The sequence below is a fragment of the Bufo gargarizans genome, chromosome 5 (assembly GCF_014858855.1).
Source record: "Bufo gargarizans isolate SCDJY-AF-19 chromosome 5, ASM1485885v1, whole genome shotgun sequence".
Classification (NCBI taxonomy): Eukaryota; Metazoa; Chordata; class Amphibia; order Anura; family Bufonidae; genus Bufo; species Bufo gargarizans.
The window spans coordinates 437766587-437784027 of record NC_058084.1 but is presented as its reverse complement, the minus strand read 5'-3'; the positions used below and the strand labels follow the sequence as shown (position 1 = coordinate 437784027).

Sequence of the window (17441 nt, the reverse complement as noted above, 5' to 3'; positions counted from 1 at the left end):
AGAGAGAGGAGATGTTACAGGTCATCCTTGGCTGTGATCAATAGGTCTAATGGGGGTTTTAATGAGATGGGAAAAAATGATGAATTTAGTTTTCTCTATATTGAGTTTTAGAAAGAAGAAGAATGAGGATATAGCTGATAGAAGCTCTGGGACTCTAGACAGCAGAGAGATAACATCGGGGGCAGAGATGTTAATCTAACCATCATCAGCATAGAAGTGATACTGAAAGCCATGGGACTGACCCAGGCTGAACGTATAGATGAACAATAGGAATTCACTTGAATAGGGCTGACCTGCACCTAGGTCATGTGACTGATAAACGTGACATCACATGGCTTAGGAAGAGGTCTAATTGCTCTTCGAAAGCCATGGCCTCTTCGTACAGCTGATCTGCTGATCTCATATTGATAACCTATCCTGAGGATAGCACATCAATATGTAAATCCCAAAGAACTCCTTTAATTGTACATACTAAACTATATTGTAATATGATAGCATTGTTACAAATTCGAACTGCACCTAAATGTAGATGCAGGATGTAGAAAGGGCTCCTGCAGCGCTTGTGGACCTCAGTGGAGCATTTGCGTTCCATTACTGCGTTCCACTGGGCTCTAGTGTCTGACGCGGCGTCACTTCCGGTTTCGTTATGCGCTCCATCGTGCGTTCCACGATCCCGGAAGTGACTCGCAGTCACTTGCGTTCCAACGTGCGCTCCAAAGGCCGGAACTTGTTCCTGAGCGTCCGGAAGTGACCGCTGTCTGGCGCAAGTCTTTAAATAGCTGACTCCTCTGCAGCAGAGGTCACCTTTGGACCCATAAAGCCCGACCTTCTGCGTGGATAAACCCCCATCTCTCCCGCCTGTAAGTTTTAACAGTGTCTTATTTTTCTTGAACTGTATAATTTTTACTAATATATGGGTCTGGACTAGTAATATAAAATACATGGAAATGTCACATCTTCTTATCTATTAACTATTTCAATGATCTAGTGTGTGTAACTATGCTGTATATTTCTGGCTGAGGGCCATTTTGGAGGCCTGTGTGGGCCTTCTATTGTGCGGCGTTTGATCTGCTTTGTTGGCCTGCCCCTGACAGGCCGCCCTTTAAGTTACACCTCTATTTACTCATTTATAGGCACCATTGAGCGGGACGAAAGAGGTCCATTTCCTCTTCCTGGGGACCAGCAGCAAAAAAAGTATCGTGGTCTTAACCTCTGGTCGCAAAGCTAAGTACCACAATTCATTTTTTACCCCCTGATGAACCTAAGAAGTATTAGGCAAAACGCGTCGGGGATTACTGGTGACCATTTTATTGTTGGGAACTAATAGTGACCAACAGTTGTTGATCTTTAGAGAGTAACGGTGACATACATCTATATAGAGCACCTGTTATTCTTTATCTTGTTTATCCTGGAGCATTTTTATGTAGGGATTTCCAGGGACCGGTTAGCACTAGGTACGGGGACAGGGAACCTGCACCTTTAGGGGGCCGCCCTGGGCACAGCAGACCTTTAGGGACTCTAGGGGTATTTGGTTTCTGTTCCTAGCCCTGTACATTTCGGGCTATAATTTATTATTTAATTTTCCTGTACCTTTCCATTGTAGTGTTTATCGTGTCATCATGTGTGTTTTTTTTTGTACAAGGGGCTACTACTCCCCTACTGAGTACTCTCAGCCAACATAGTTCTTTCACAGTTGGTATATATATACCTATACCCACTTGAATATTTATTAAAGGTATTTTTAACAAGTCACTTTCCTATTTCACATATGCTCTTTACTTAAAAAACTATTGTGACAATTTATCCTATTATAAAATCTTTAATACTGATAGCAAGTTTGTTAAATGTAGATGGACCATTCGGAGTCATCACCCAAGAGATGTTACTACCTGATACCTAGAGTGAAGTAAAGGACAGTAATATTGTGTCCTAGTAGATTTAGTCAGAGACAGCTGTGTGCCACAGCTGTGAGGTCGTTGCTGAGGAGCAGAAGCAAATGGAGAGAATATCTCCTCACAATAGAGAATAGCCAGAAAGCTCCAAAGCAAGCCAACTGCATAGTAAACAGCCTCCACCATCCAAACAGAAGAGTAACTAAGAACTGAACTTGTGTAATGCACCTAAATTGTGTTACCGGCAAGATTGTGCATAAATTATGTAACCACCAAGATTGTCAAACTATAAATAACCACAGTAGGTGGTGGTATACATTTGATGTTATGTCTCCAAATAATATTGTCAGGGAATCACATTGAATATATAACCAGGAGCATGCCTTTACTAGGAGAGACAATATTTAAAATGTAGCTTTTAATTAGTGTAGGTAAAATAAAAGACATAAAACAGAAAAAAACACCTTTTTCTAATAAAAATTTACAAAAGAGGAACAGTATTACCAGATCTAGGCTACCGTGCAAAATTAATACTCCAGGTGGGATCAGAAAGGGAAAACCTCGCTGTCCCTAGTAATCCCTAAATGCCCTACACCTGATCTGTTTGTCCAGGTGGGCGGAGTGACTGGTCTGTTGGGAGTGATCCTCCTGGATACAGTCCTATAATTGAAATGTCAAAAATGTCCTGATTCAGGAGTGGGTATGCGTAGCTAATGCTGTAGGCTATGTCCTATTGGACAAGATTATGCCTAAATTGTGTGACAACCAAGATTGTGCCTAAATTGTGCAGCCACCAAGATTGTATCTAAATAGTGTAAATGCCAAGATTGTGCCTAAATTGTGTAAATACCAAGATTGTGCCTACTTCGTGTAACCACCAAAATTGTGTCTAAATTGTGTAACTACCAAGATTGTGCCCAAATTACGAACCACCAACATAGTGTCTAAATTGTGTAACCACCAAGATAGTGTCTAAACTATGTAGGGGAGTGGACCGGTGGTGTTGCTACATGATATACTCAAATCAATTGGTCAGTATTTCTTCCATCATATGCTGAATTTAATCCTGATTATCGTTATTGCCTTAGCTTTGACAAATTTGGTGTATATCTCACACCAACTTTGTGGCAAATTTTGATATATATGCATGTGGATATTATTGTGGTATCTAATAGCTATAGCTTATGGATACTATATGTCCTTCAATTGATGACCAATTGGTTATAGTCATGCACTTGCACTTTATATTCAGATATATGTATTGGCAGCTCACCATCGGTCCCCTTGGTTTTTAATGTGTATTGTAACCTGTGTGTATTGTTCTATTTGTGACCAGTGCTGATCATGTGTCTTCTTTGTGATTTTCAAATAAATTGTGTTATTTTTGGACTATTGTAGTATATATTTTTTTGAATTAAAGTGTACTTTACTCATCTCACTCCTTTAATCGGTCATATATATTCTAATTAGGGGTGAGCCCGTAATTTTGTTAGGGCTACATATAGGTCTTTTTAAACTATGTATCCACCAGGATTGTATCTAAATTGTGTAAATGCCAAGAATATGTCTAAATTGTATAACCACCAAGATTATGCCTAATATGTGTAATCACCAAGATTGTGTGTACAAGACTGTATCAGTATCAACCATTACGCTTGAGAGCCTCCACATGAGTAAAGTTGAGTTTGCATTAACTTTCTGTGTCTGCCTGCCAATCCTTACTGCACTATTCCTCCATGGGGTGGTGACCACTTACACCCCTCATTTTTTAAGAGACCCATTCTACCATCTTACATATATAGTTGTTTCTGGGTTTTTTATGTTGCAAAGCTTTAAAAATGAACTCTTCTAAAAAGCAAATGATTACTCAATGCCACATGGAAGAAAATAATTTACTACGGGATCATGCACTTAGCACAATTTCCCGTTGTGCAACTAAGGTGGGACTTCAGCACACTATTTCCAAAATGAAATATATCTGGTATATGTTTCACTGGAACACGCACAAGTCCGTGACACGGTTTTAGGAGCGTGTGAATTTACAACTAGAAAATGAACGTAAACATGTGGAAACAGTACTGTAGGTAAACCAATACTGACGGGTGAGCCTTTGTTATATCACAAAAAGGCAAAGAAGAAAAACCTGATGAAAAACAACAGATGAGGAACAAAACTAAATGCTGTCTTTTCCAGACAATGTATTCCAGCCAAATGTCAACAAGAGGTATAACTTTGTTAGAACAAATTCTCATTTTTTTAATATTTAAAAAAAAATTTTTTTGTAAGATGTGGACTATACAAATATAATTATTGCTTATACTGTAACTGGAATTGAGTGATTTTGTGAAAATTGATGGGATCAGACTTAAGAACCTGAATCTCACATTAGACAGCCTTAGGTGTGTTTTAGATGTAGTGGAGATTATGGGCCAGATTTATCATTAGCTCAGGTCAGAATAATGGAGTGAAAAAGTCCCCAAAAAAGTCCCAAACGCTAAAACTGCGCACAAATTTGCGACTTTTTTCTGCTCTGCACTATGCTCGCCAGTTTTCTGAAAGTGGGCGTGTTTTCTTATGTAAATGAATCTCTAGACAGATTTACTATTGGGACTATTTAAAAAGTCGCAAAAAAGTTGCAATTTCACTCCAGTGAGGACCATGCTTATCTTATGAGACTTTTTAATAGAACATGCGACTTTTTCATAAAAACAAGCGACTTTTTCGTAAAGATGTGCAACTTTTGTAAAGCTGCTTACTGACGGATAAACTGCTACTGTCAAACCACATTTATTACAGTCTTAAAGGGCCGATCATAAATCTGACTTGGCTAAAACTGACTTTAGCCTTATGTTAATGTGGAGTCAGCTGTCAGAGTCATGATAAATCTGGCCCTATGTGTTTAACTTGCATATTTGGGGTATTTCTACCCGTCAGCATCATTTCTGTAAATGTACATTTTCTCTTTTTTTTTTTTCTTTTGTTCTGATTTTTCTTGGTGGCTCCCTTTCCCCCTCTCACAGCATGAGTTTCACTGGAGAAGATTGAGAGTCTGTAACATTATCCACTCCCTCCTCTTTCTTCTTGTATGTTTGGTATAAACTGCAAGGAAGGGATGCAAATGAGCTCTTAACAAGCTCTGCCCCTGATGCTACCAGAAGTAAGGCAGCTATCCTATAATAAGTCAATGTTCAACCATTTAAATAGGCCTTTAGACATGACTCGGATATTAAGTAAGCCAGCACCTCATTTTCAGACAGATGTTTTGGGGTGATTGCCCCTCATCAGTGCAGAGAGTACTGGCTTAACTAGGTGAGAGGCCTAAGTCAGGATTTGGGGGGTACTATCTCTCCTTGGGGAGAGAGCGCCTTAGTTGTCATGAGGAGTCTTATAGGCCATTCATGCTCCTTTGGAATTCTGAGAAGAAAGGGATGCAAATGAGCTCTTAGCAAGCTCTGCCTCTAATGCCACCAGATGTAAGGCAGCTATCCTATAAGTCAGTGTTTGAGCCTTTAAATAGGCCTTAAAAGATGACTCGGATATTAAGTAAGCCAGAACCTCATCTACATGAACTCTCACAAACAGCATTCAATGTTAAAATTATTTTGTGCACATAGGACCAAAGGCCCCTCCTTTACGTAAAAAGACACCCACTTATCGTGCGCTGTTTACAATATTGGAGTCTACAAATGCGTCAGAGGAGCTTTTGGGTCCCCTCAGGCTCCAGGGCGTTGGTATGGCTGCTACCTCTGGAATTTTAGGGGTCTGATCTTGGGTCTGATGAAAAAATATATATATTTTTTTTCTGGTGCATCTTATATTGCGGGAAATGCGGTACTTGTCTGGCAGCAGCATCACTTGTCCTGCCTTGGATGGTGACAGTGTCTATGTACACATTTTTGGTGAATGTATTCTGCTTGGACACTCAGTTTAGACCCCCAATCTTCATAAATAAAAGAACATACCCCTCCTGCTCTGGATGGCGCTTCCACTTGAGAGATTCAAGGTACCCCTCCTGCAGCGCTGCACTCTGACCTGATGTTACACAGCATCAGGTCATAGTGCATGCTTATGCGCACTATGTCCTGATGCAGTACAATGTCAGGACACAGGGTAGTGCCCAGAGAAGACTAGACAGCGGTAAGTAAAGCCAGCACCCGCTATATTCAACACTCCTTGGCCCTACTGTACTAATGAGCACCATCATAATGGAAGCTCTCATTAGTATTCACATTATAGAAAGCACTGCCATTTCCACCAGTTTTAGAAGGAAAAGTGTGTCTTATAGTGTGGGAAATACAGCAACTGGCCAAAACTTTCAGTTGTAGAATTAAAGAACCCTATAATAATGATGTGCAGGCCTGGTGTTACCACAGTAGGCAGGAACACACAGACTGTGAGCCCTAACTGGAGCCAAGGCCACTTTACCTGCCGACTTGCAGTGCAAACGGTAGGCGGCAGGTCTGCAACTAATCGATGTTCCCTACTCTGCTATAGTGCAAGACAGACACACACACAGACAGAACAACACAGCGACGTTGTATGGGAATGAGTCATAACCGGAAGTACAAAACTGTGCAAAATCACAAGACAAAGGGTAGTCACAAAGCCAAACCAAATGGGACGGGAAGCACAGTGCCAAAACACGAGACAGAGAATGGTCAAATTCAAGCCGAGGTCAATAAAAATAATAGTAATCCACACGCACACAGAACCAAGAGCACAGCTAGGGAGTGAAAACCTATCACTGGCAAAGGTGTATGGCCAGCAAGGAATTTAAATAGAGCACCGAGTCCCAGGATCAGAACCTGATAGGTCCATGACTCAGTGCTCCATTAGTCAGACACAGCACAAAGCACGAATAGTTTTCCTCCAGCACATACCCGCTATGGAGAGAAACAGAGCACTGCATCCTGTTGCTAGGGATGCTGTAGCATCACAAGGGGGTGTAGCTTTGCAGCATGTCTCTCCTGGCGCGGTGGCGCCGAAGCTGAAGATCTTGCTGCTGGAACCCAGACAGGTAAGCTTGTGACACCCGATTCCAATATGGTGCCCTTAATTTCACAAGTATAAATGCTCAGGCTCCAAGTAGTATTCTGTCACCTCTATCTTTTCCCAAGGGATCTGCCTAATATATGATATGAGCCTTAGAAGAAAAGATCAAATAATTTCCCTTTGTTTTAGAATCAGTGGGTTACTGTGTTTGAGAAGAACAACATTACTCAAGAGTCCACTAAATGTATGCAAGTACAGGGTCAAGATGGAAGTTGGTGGACACAATAGGGAGTCAAGCACCATGAATATTTGCCCATAGGGGCCAAGATATTTCTGATGGCAGGCCTGCCCAGGTAGAGTCTCAATCACTACAGGAAAATGACAGTACCCTTAAAGAAGCTAAGGTGCTAGGCACTAAAACAAACTTGGCAGATACCCATTAAATACAAAATGAAATCATTCCCAATGATACATTTTATGACCATTCAATAAAGTATAAAACCATCAATTAAGCTCTGCCTAGTGCAGTGATGCCTAACCTCACATGTGGCTTGCAACCCCCCAGGAGCCCTTCGTTTTAACCATATGCTTTGGCCAAAATACAAGATCCACACTGACAATATTGCAGACACATGCTAACCCCAACACCAGTGCCAGCTTGGATGGTATAATACCAGTGTCAAATTTCACACCGAAATATCTATCTGCACATGTTAGAAATTTTGTGATTTCTTGTTTCTGCAGGTTTAATATGTATCTGTTCATAAAGTGCAAAAGGTTGGGGACCTCTGTGCTAAAACAGTCACTTCTTTGATATTTGTGTGACTATTTGATTTAGTTACATCTAAATACTTTCAAAAATATATTTTAAAGTTCTGTGCATAAATTATATCCAGCCTTCTTATTACCAGTATACAATAAAATGTAGAATTATATTCTGGGCTTTATAAAAATATGTAAAATATTGACTATATAGCATTTTCATGATAATTTTATGATCAATAACCTGGAACCCATAAAACAATCTCCTCAAACTCTATAGCAGGCTTGCACAACCTTCTTCCCACAATGCTGTTCTGGGTGGCCCCCAGCCATTAGGAAACAAACATGTTTGTCTATGTCAAAATGGTTCAGCCCTTTCTGTAAAAAAAACAGCTGCATCTTTCTAATGCAGAGAGAACAGAGTGCAACCATTAGTCTTTTCTGTACTGATCATAGCTATCAATATGCTCAGACTGGTCCACCGGGACTCCAGAATCAACAGATTGGCATCCCTGTATATAAGATACAGGCGCTGTGCCACCAAAAACCACCTTCTCCAGTGAGGCGCACACTCTACAACCTCAGGCTGTCACTGTAGCGGGGCCAGTTGCCTCCCTCCATGGGCCCTCCTCCTGAATGCTGAAGATGAATGGGATTAAGCCAGTGTATAGCTTCTTTATTAATTTATTGCAATTCGTGGCTTTGGGGAAATTTTGGAATAACTCAGACAACCTCTTTAATTGTGGGTGTCCCATCGCCCACCCAATAAAACAAACTGTAAAAAGTAAAACAAACTGTAAAAAATATAGAACACATAGTATTGTTTGATTTATTGCTTGATATTCTGACATCCATAACTTTTTTAGATGTCTTTTCAGGACAAGCTGTAGTTTTTATTGGTACAGTTTTGGGGTATTGCTTGATATTCTGACATCCATAACTTTTTTAGATGTCTTTTCAGGACAAGCTGTAGTTTTTATTGGTACAGTTTTGGGCTTTTTTGATCACTTTTTGTTAAATTTGTACAGGCTAAAAACTTTAATATTTTAATAGTTTGGACATTTTTGGGTGCACCAAGCAATTATGTTTACTTTTTTATTGTTTATTTTATATGCAAATTTTTTTTAGTCCTCTAAAGGAGGTAAAATGTGATCATTCTATACCATAATGTATTGTTTCAGTCTATGGGATTTCTGCTGGCTTCCTGTTAAGTTCTGCTGCAGGCAGGGCTTAGTAAGCAGTTTTCTATGGCAGACTTGGGAGCCTTCACAAGGCACTAGACCAGGGATGGGCAAACTCGGCCCTCCAGCTGTTTTAAAACTACAAATCCCATCATGCCTTGCTGTAGGCTGATAGCTGTAGGCAGACTGGGAATTATGGGATTTGTAGTTTTAAAATAGCTGGAGGGCCGAGTTTGCCTATCCCTGCGCTAGACTGCCATAGCAACTGATCAGCACCCCGGGATTTTGCCATGTAGGTGCTGATTGGAAGTCAGAGATGGCTCCCTCCCTCTGTCTAACCTCTCAGATCCCATGATTGCTATTGAGTGTGGCATTTAAGGCATGAAATTACTAGGATCAGAGTTATCTGTTCCAGGTCATTGCTGGCAGGTGTCACCTACATTACAGTCAAGCAAGGTGTAAAAGTCTCTAAAACACATAAATGTGGCGCAAAATGTTTTCTACAAAATGAAGGCAGCATTCTGGTGCATGTAGCTTAGTGCTCTTTGTGCACACGTTCATGATGGCTAAAAATGAACAAGTAATATTTCCTTGTAGTTGTAGGGTGGGCCCCAGAATCTGTTTTACTGATGGGCCATTGGCGACCAAGGCTGACAGTGTTGTACTTGGAAGGTAAATGTGATTGCACTGTAGTTGTTACTTACGTGCACAGTATCTTCCATGTAAGAGAGAAGATAGGTGGAGAAAAATGTCTCACTGCACTGGAGCAGGGGGAGGTAAGTAGTTATGAGGCACTGTATGGCAGGCACTCTCATGGGGGAAATCCTTATGGGGCTTACTATTTGTCTAGCAATTTCTTGAGCTGTATGAGTTCTATTTAAATCAACTTAAAGGAACAATCCAGACAAAACTGTTCCTGTTTTGAATATCGAAACAAAGATTAGGAATCTCTGTATTTGTCATGCCCTGCCCCCTCAGTCAGTATACATAACACAGTGCATCAGCTTTAGGGCTCATGAACAACACCAACGTATGTATTTTTCGTTCCACAAAAACGGATCCGCAAAAAATACGGATGACACCCGCGTGCATTCCGTATTTTATGGAACGGAACAGCTGTCCCTTCATAGAACAGTCCTATCCTTGTCCGTAATGCAGAAAATAATAGGACATGTTATATTTTTTTGCGGAACGGAAATACGGACATATGGAATGCACTCGGAGTAACTTCCGTTTTTTTGCGGACCCATTGAAGTGAATGGTTCCACATACAGTCCCCCCCCAAAAAATGGAACAGACACGGAAAGAAAATATGTTCATGTGCATGAGCCCTTACAGAGAGTGCTCATTTAAAGGGGTTGTCACACTTTAGCAAATGTAGACCAAGTTAATACAAGGCGCTTACTAATGTATTGTGATCGTCCATATTGTCTCCTTTGCTGGTTTGATTTAGTTCCCCATCACATTATACACTGCTTGTTTCTAGGGGTTATGACCACTCTGCAATCCACAACAATGGTCATGCTTGCACACTATAGGAAAAAAGTGCCGACCTCTCTGGTGGCCTGGATTGTGGAAGCACACATAGACATGCATGCGCAGCAGCTCCTGTCCGGGCCATATCTGTGCTTCAGCGGTGGTCGAAACCATGGAAACGAGCAATGCATAATATCATGGAAAAATGAATCCAGTCATCAAAGGAAGCAATATGGATAATAACAATACATTAGTAAGTGCCTTGTATTAACTTTCTCTACACGATAAATGCTATTTGCCGAAGTGACCCAACCCCTTTAAGGCTAATTTCACATCTGCGTTTTTACATTTGGCAGTCTGTTACAGCAGAGGAACAGACTGTCGGATTTCACAGTATCATAGCTGGATACTGCAGTTCACTGCTGGACCCAACTGACTTTAATGGGATTCAGTTGGGTTTTGGAAGGACAAAAACTGGTGAATGTGCCAGGTTTCGTCCATGTGAAACCCAGCATTCATGCTGGAAACTGGCCGGATCGCCCTTGGATCCCATTGTAGTGAAATGGGAATCAGTGGTGCACAGCCCTATCTGGCTATGCTGCATAGCGCGAAACGACAGGCTGTTTTTTTTGCCGGAACAGCCTGGCAGATTTAAAACCCATATGTGAAACTAGCCTTAAAGGGGTTATCCGATGATTAATGTAAAACATGAAAAACAGACATCATATAGTACACGGCAACCTCTTTCTAACAAACCTAGAACATGTGCTGTACCTCAGATAGAACCAGAGATATCTGCATTCATTGCTCCAATTGTTCTGCTAGATTTTTTTTTTCCAAGCTGGCAGCTTTGGGGGCGTCCATTTTCTCAGGGGACATGTCCTTTCTACTGCAGCTGGTGGCAGTTGAAGGATGAAACTGAGCATGTGCTTTCGTCTTAGAATCTTGCTTCCAAAATAGAAACAGAGCAAACAGCAGGTGGCGCTATACAGATTGCTTTCAGGGAATAACTCAGTGGCTATGCTACATTTTTAATTATAAGCAAATACAAAACTATTCAGATCCAGGTGCTGGTTTAAGAAATCTAGAATGTGTTTCGTGGAATAACTCCTTCAAGGAGCATTTCAGTGTGAGAAATGGATGGTATATCCATAGCATATACTATAAATCAGGCATGCTCAACCTGCGGCCCTCCAGCGGTTGCAAAACTACAACTCCCAGCATGCCTGAACAGCCTACAGCTATCAGCCTACAGCAGGGCATGGTAGGAGTTGTAGTTTTATAACAGCTGGAGGGCCGCAGGTTAAGCATCCCTACTATAAATGTTTTACTGTGTTCCTTGGGAGCAGTGCAATCTGACAATGTAGCCCTCTAAAGAGAAAAGTTTGTGCACCGCTGCAATGTATATAAAACAAAGCAAGCACTGAAACAATATAAATCTCAAATCCAAACAGAGAACGGAATCAATTATCCTGTGTCTTGTCTTCTCTTGATTGGATTGGCTTAATTACAAGAAAGGCAAATGCCATAAATTCACAGCAGAACACTTGTGGTTTCTATGTTCTCTGGGTGACAATGTTTGGGTTTCTTATTCTACGTTACACTAATAAATCTGTTAATACTCCATATAATGTATTGTGCGTGATTGCCGTGAGATGCTGTTACCGGACTGTGCTCTCAACATCTTTTATGTGTCCATGTAATTTGCAAGCATTTCTTTTTAATTGTGGATTGGATACATTGTTTTATAAAATGTAAATGTTAAGTTATCTTCTCTTTTTTACTCATTAAGGTGTAACTGCCATTTTTTTTGTTAAATGTGTGTAAAAAATTTTTTTTCCCAAAAACTTTATTTATTGATTTTGCACTTTATTATGAAAAAACTGTCACTGAAGTTTTAGGTAATTCATCTTCACTGACTGCCTAGCCCTCTCTGCCTCCTTCATATATGGCTAAAGATGGCCATAAATACTATATATATATATATATATATATATATATATATATATATATATATATATATAGGGCCCTGTCTGGCATCGGTGCGCTGTCAGCAAAGATGAGCCAAAATGTAGCCAAAAATGAGGAAGGCAGTGAGTTCAGGGCAGCGCAGTGAGGGAGAAACGTCTTTACTGTTCAGGACTACGCTGAACAGCGAGGAAGGACAACTCACTCCAAAAGCCAAATTCAGGGTCTTTCTCTTCATTAAAAATGCTAAATCAATAAATAAAATATACTGAACATACAGTACAGACCAAAAGTTTGGACACACCTTCTCATTCAAAGAGTTTTCTTTATTTTCATGACTATGAAAATTGTAGATTCACACTGAAGGCATCAAAACTATGAATTAACACATGTGGAATTATATGCATAACAAAAAAGTGTGAAACAACTGAAAATATGTCATAGTCTAGGTTCTTCAAAGTAGCCACCTTTTGCTTTGATTACTGCTTTGCACACTCTTGGCATTCTCTTGATGAGCTTCAAGAGGTAGTCACCTGAAATGGTTTTCACTTCACAGGTGTGCCCTGTCAGGTTTAATAAGTGGGATTTCTTGCCTTATAAATAGGGTTGGGACCATCAGTTGCGTTGTGGAGAAGTCAGGTGGATACACAGCTGATAGTCCTACTGAATAGACTGTTAGAATTTGTATTATGGCAAGAAAAAAAGCAGCTAAGTAAAGAAAAACGAGTGACCATCATTACTTTAAGAAATTAAGGTCAGTCAGTCCGAAAAATTGGGAAAACTTTAAAAGTGTCCCCAAGTGCAGTGACAAAAACCATCAAGCGCTACAAAGAAACTGGCTCACATGCGGACTGCCCCAGGGAAGGAAGACCAAGAGTCACCTCTGCTGTGGAGGATAAGTTCATCCGAGTCACCAGCCTCAGAAATCACAGGTTAACAGCAGCTCAGATTAGAGACCAGGTCAATGCCACACAGAGTTCTAGCAGCTAGACACATCTCTAGAACAACTGTTAAGAGGAGACTGTGTGAATCAGGCCTTCATGGTAGAATATCTGCTAGGAAACCACTGCTAAGGACAGGCAACAAGCAGAAGAGACTTGTTTGGGCTAAAGAACACAAGGAATGGACATTAGACCAGTGGAAATCTGTGCTTTGGTCTGATGAGTCCAAATTTGAGATCTTTGGTTCCAACCACAGTGTCTTTGTGCGACGCAGAAAAGGTGAACGGATGGACTCTACATGCCTGGTTCCCACCGTGAAGCATGGAGGAGGAGGTGTGATGGTGTGGGGGTGCTTTGCTGGTGACACTTTTGGGGATTTATTCAAAATTGAAGGCATACTGAACCAGCATGGCTACCACAGCATCTTGCAGCGGCATGCTATTCCACCCGGTTTGCGTTTAGTTGGACCATCATTTATTTTTCAACAGGACAATGACCCCAAACACACCTCCAGGCTGTGTAAGGGCTATTTGACCATAAAGGAGAGTGATGGGGTGCTGTGCCAGATGACCTGGCCTCCACAGTCACCGGACCTGAACCCAATCGAGATGGTTTGGGGTGAGCTGGACCGCAGAGTTAAGGCAAAAGGGCCAACAAGTGCTAAGCATCTCTGGGAACTCCTTCAAGACTGTTGGAAGACCATTTCAAGTGACTACCTCTTGAAGCTCATCAAGAGAATGTCAAGAGTGTGCAAAGCAGTAATCAAAGCAAAAGGTGGCTACTTTGAAGAACCTAGAATATGACATATTTTCAGTTATTTCACACTTTTTTATTATGTATATAATTCCACATTCATAGTTTTGAGGCCTTCAGTGTGAATCTACAATTTTCATAGTCATGAAAATAAAGAAAACTCTTCGAATGAGAAGGTGTATCCAAACTTTTGCTCTGTACTGTATGTTTATTGCCACTTGCCCTACACATTTAACAAAAAAAAAATATGTCAGTTACACATTAAAATACAATCAAATAGTTTTGGAATGCATTTTTTTTTCTGATTGTTTATTTTTTATATTGCTCTTCGTTACTTAATTATAGGGGTGGCGATGAGCTGTGAAATGCAGATAAAGAGATTTCCTATGCAGCAGGAACTTGGATATAAGGACCTTCAGTCAGAAAATGGGAGGCGTGCAGCTGCCATCAAAGTTAAAGTTATAATAATCATGTCCTCTCTGGTTAGCGGAAACATATTTATCCAGTGTGGCATCACACTGTAACATTATAGGTACAATATGTTCCAATAGGGAGGTCCAGGAGGACAGACGGATTTAGTACATAAGCACCAAAACCCCATTCATCCACATACAGTCATGTGAAAAAATTAGGACACCCTTTGAAAGCATGTGGTTTTTTGTAACATTTTTAATAAAAGGTTATTAACTTATTTCATCTCCGTTTCAACAATACAGAGAGATTAAAGTAATCCGACTAAACAAAGAAAACTGAAGAAAAGTCTTTTCAAGATCTTCTGTAAATGTCATTCTACAAAAATGCCTATTCTAACTGAGGAAAAAGGAGTGTTACCTCCTTTGGCTGAAATAACTGCAGTGAGACGGTTCTTGTAGCCATCTACCAGTCTTCGACATCGGTCTGAGGAAATTTTACCCCACTCCTCAATGCAGAACTTTTTCAGCTGTGAGATGTTTGAGGGGTTTCTTGCACGTACAGCCCTTTTCAAGTCACGCCACAGCATCTCAATGGGATTCAAATCTGGACTTTGACTTGGCCATTCCAGGACTCTCCATTTCTTCTTTTTCAGCCAATCTTTGGTTGATTTACTAGTATGTTTTGGGTCATTGTCATGTTGCATGGTCCAGTTCCGCTTCAGCTTTAATTTTCTAACTGATGGTCTCACATGTTCTTCAAGCACCTTCTGATACACAGTAGAATTCATCGTGGATTCTATGATGGTGAGCTGACCAGGTCCTGCTGCAGCAAAGCAGCCCCAAACCATGACACTTCCACCTCCATGCTTCACAGTTGGTATGAGGTTCTTTTCTTGGAATGCTGTGTTTGGTTTACGCCAAACATGTCCTCTGCTGTTGTGTCCAAATAATTCAATTTTGGACTCATCTGTCCAAAGAACATTATTCCAGAAGTCCTGGTCTTTGTCAACTTTATCTCTGGCAAATGTCAGTCTGGCCTCGATGTTTCTCTTGGAAAGCAAAGGTTTCCTCCTTGCACACCTCCCATGCAAGTTAAACTTGTACAGTCTCTTTCTGATTGTAGAGGCATGTACTTCTACATCAACAGTAGCCAGAGCCTGCTGTAGTTCTCGAGATGACACTTTAGGGTTTTTGGAGACCTCTTTTAGCATCTTGCGGTCTGCTCTTGGGGTGAACTTGCTGGGGCGACCAGTCCTGGGCATGTTGGCAGTTGTTTTGAAAGCCCTCCACTTGTAGACTATCTTCCGGACAGTGGAATGGCTGATTTCAAAATCTTTTGAGATCTTTTTAAATCCCTTCCCAGACTCATAGGCTGCTACAATCTTTTTTCTGAAGTCCTCTGACAGCTCTTTTGCTCTCACCATGGTGCTCACTCTCACTTCAACAGTCAGGAGCACACCAAACTAAATGTCTGAGGTTTAAATAGGGCAAGCCTCATTCAACATGCAGAGTAACGATCTACTAATTATGTGCACCTGGTGTGATATACCTGTGTGAGATCTGAGCCAATTTAAGAGGGAATACATGTGAGGGTGTCCTATCTTTTTCCTCAGTTAGAATAGGCATTTTTGTAGAATGACATTTACAGAAGATCTGGAAAAGACTTTTCTTCAGTTTTCTTTGTTTAGTTGGATTACTTTAATCTCTCTGTATTGTTGAAACGGAGATGAAATAACCTTTTATTAAAAATGTTACAAAAAACCACATGCTTTCAAAGGGTGTCCTAATTTTTTCACATGACTGTAGTTACCTGTTAAAATCTTTATAATCTTTAGATGCAGACAAATTATACAGCAAAAGTCATAGTGGACATGTATTTTAAAGTGTATCTATTGTTATACCGTCTTTGTTGCAGACATCAGTAGTGATATATGGGACAGCATGGAAGCTCAGTGATTAGCACTGTTGTGTTGCAGCACTGAGGTTCTGGGTTTGAGTCTGACGAAAGGCAAAATCCGGTTAGAGTTTGTACGTTCTCCATGTGTTTGTGTTATGGATCAGCGAGTGTGGATCCACTGTGCCAATTACCTGGTTTGGCTTTGGGCTAACCCTAAGGGCGTTATTGTTATTATGGTTCTTCCCTGGTATTCACCCTTCAAGCCCTGTAGAAGGATCTGGCATTCACTGCATGGAAGCAACCGGACTGCTACCTTCTGGGATAGTCCTGGTGTAGTTGACAGCTGCCCCATTGAGGTCAGGGACTTCGGTGCAAGTACCAGGAGCTTAGGATACAGCAAATACACCAAAATCACAGGCAAAACAGCAGGAGGAGTCTGAACAGTCACTAAGGCTTAAATGAAGGTTACTAGATCTGGACTGCACACTAGCAGTGTACATGAATGGAGACACAGAATAACCTGGCAAACTGGGTGGTAGTAAAGACTCAGACAGGGGAGGCAGACTGGGTACTCTACTCAGCAGGAACACTGACAAGGCAGGTGGACAGGGTTAACTTAAACACGAACAGAACTTAAATTGGAAGTGCAGGAACACAAAGGCAGGGCAGGTACAGGGCTGGAGCAAAGACAGGAACATTGCATAAGTCAGATGAGGAAGTTCTGAGTGCATTTTGACTACTCCAGCATAATTGCTATCTGTGACCCACACTCTGTTTTTACATCCTAGTAGAACTTGCTTGAACTTTTCTGAAAAAACTCTACCCTAAGACACAGCATTATTGCTGACATGACATGTACAGGGCAGGGTCCAGGGTTTGCATGGTCATTCCATGTTCTCGTTGTGCTTCTTTGTCTTAGTTCGATGTACTCTGGTTTCCTAAAGGTTCTCAGAACTGGAGATATAGCTGTGTCTACACTTACCATTGCTTGAATTTGGTTGTTGACTCCAATTTCTCATCAGATAAAAATGCTCTCAGAGGCTACATTTGGGTAGTGTACCTCTCAGTGAGAGATTGTTAACTGCTAGACATGCCTCTACAATGCACTCAATGACATTTTGACCAGTTGACAGACTTTGAAACGCTGTTCTGGCCTAGTTGTTAGG

General features: G+C 41.0%; 1 long non-coding RNA gene across 1 annotated transcript in view; it reads left to right on the top strand.

Annotated features, from left to right (window-relative positions):
* Nucleotides 1–8051: 8051 nt before the first annotated feature.
* The window catches only part of LOC122939620, a 58753-nt gene continuing 49363 nt past the window's right edge, over nucleotides 8052–17441 (top strand). Inside the window, exon 1 of the long non-coding RNA XR_006390124.1 lies at nucleotides 8052–8309. This is a non-coding gene — a long non-coding RNA (uncharacterized LOC122939620). The remainder of the gene's footprint in view (nucleotides 8310–17441) is intronic.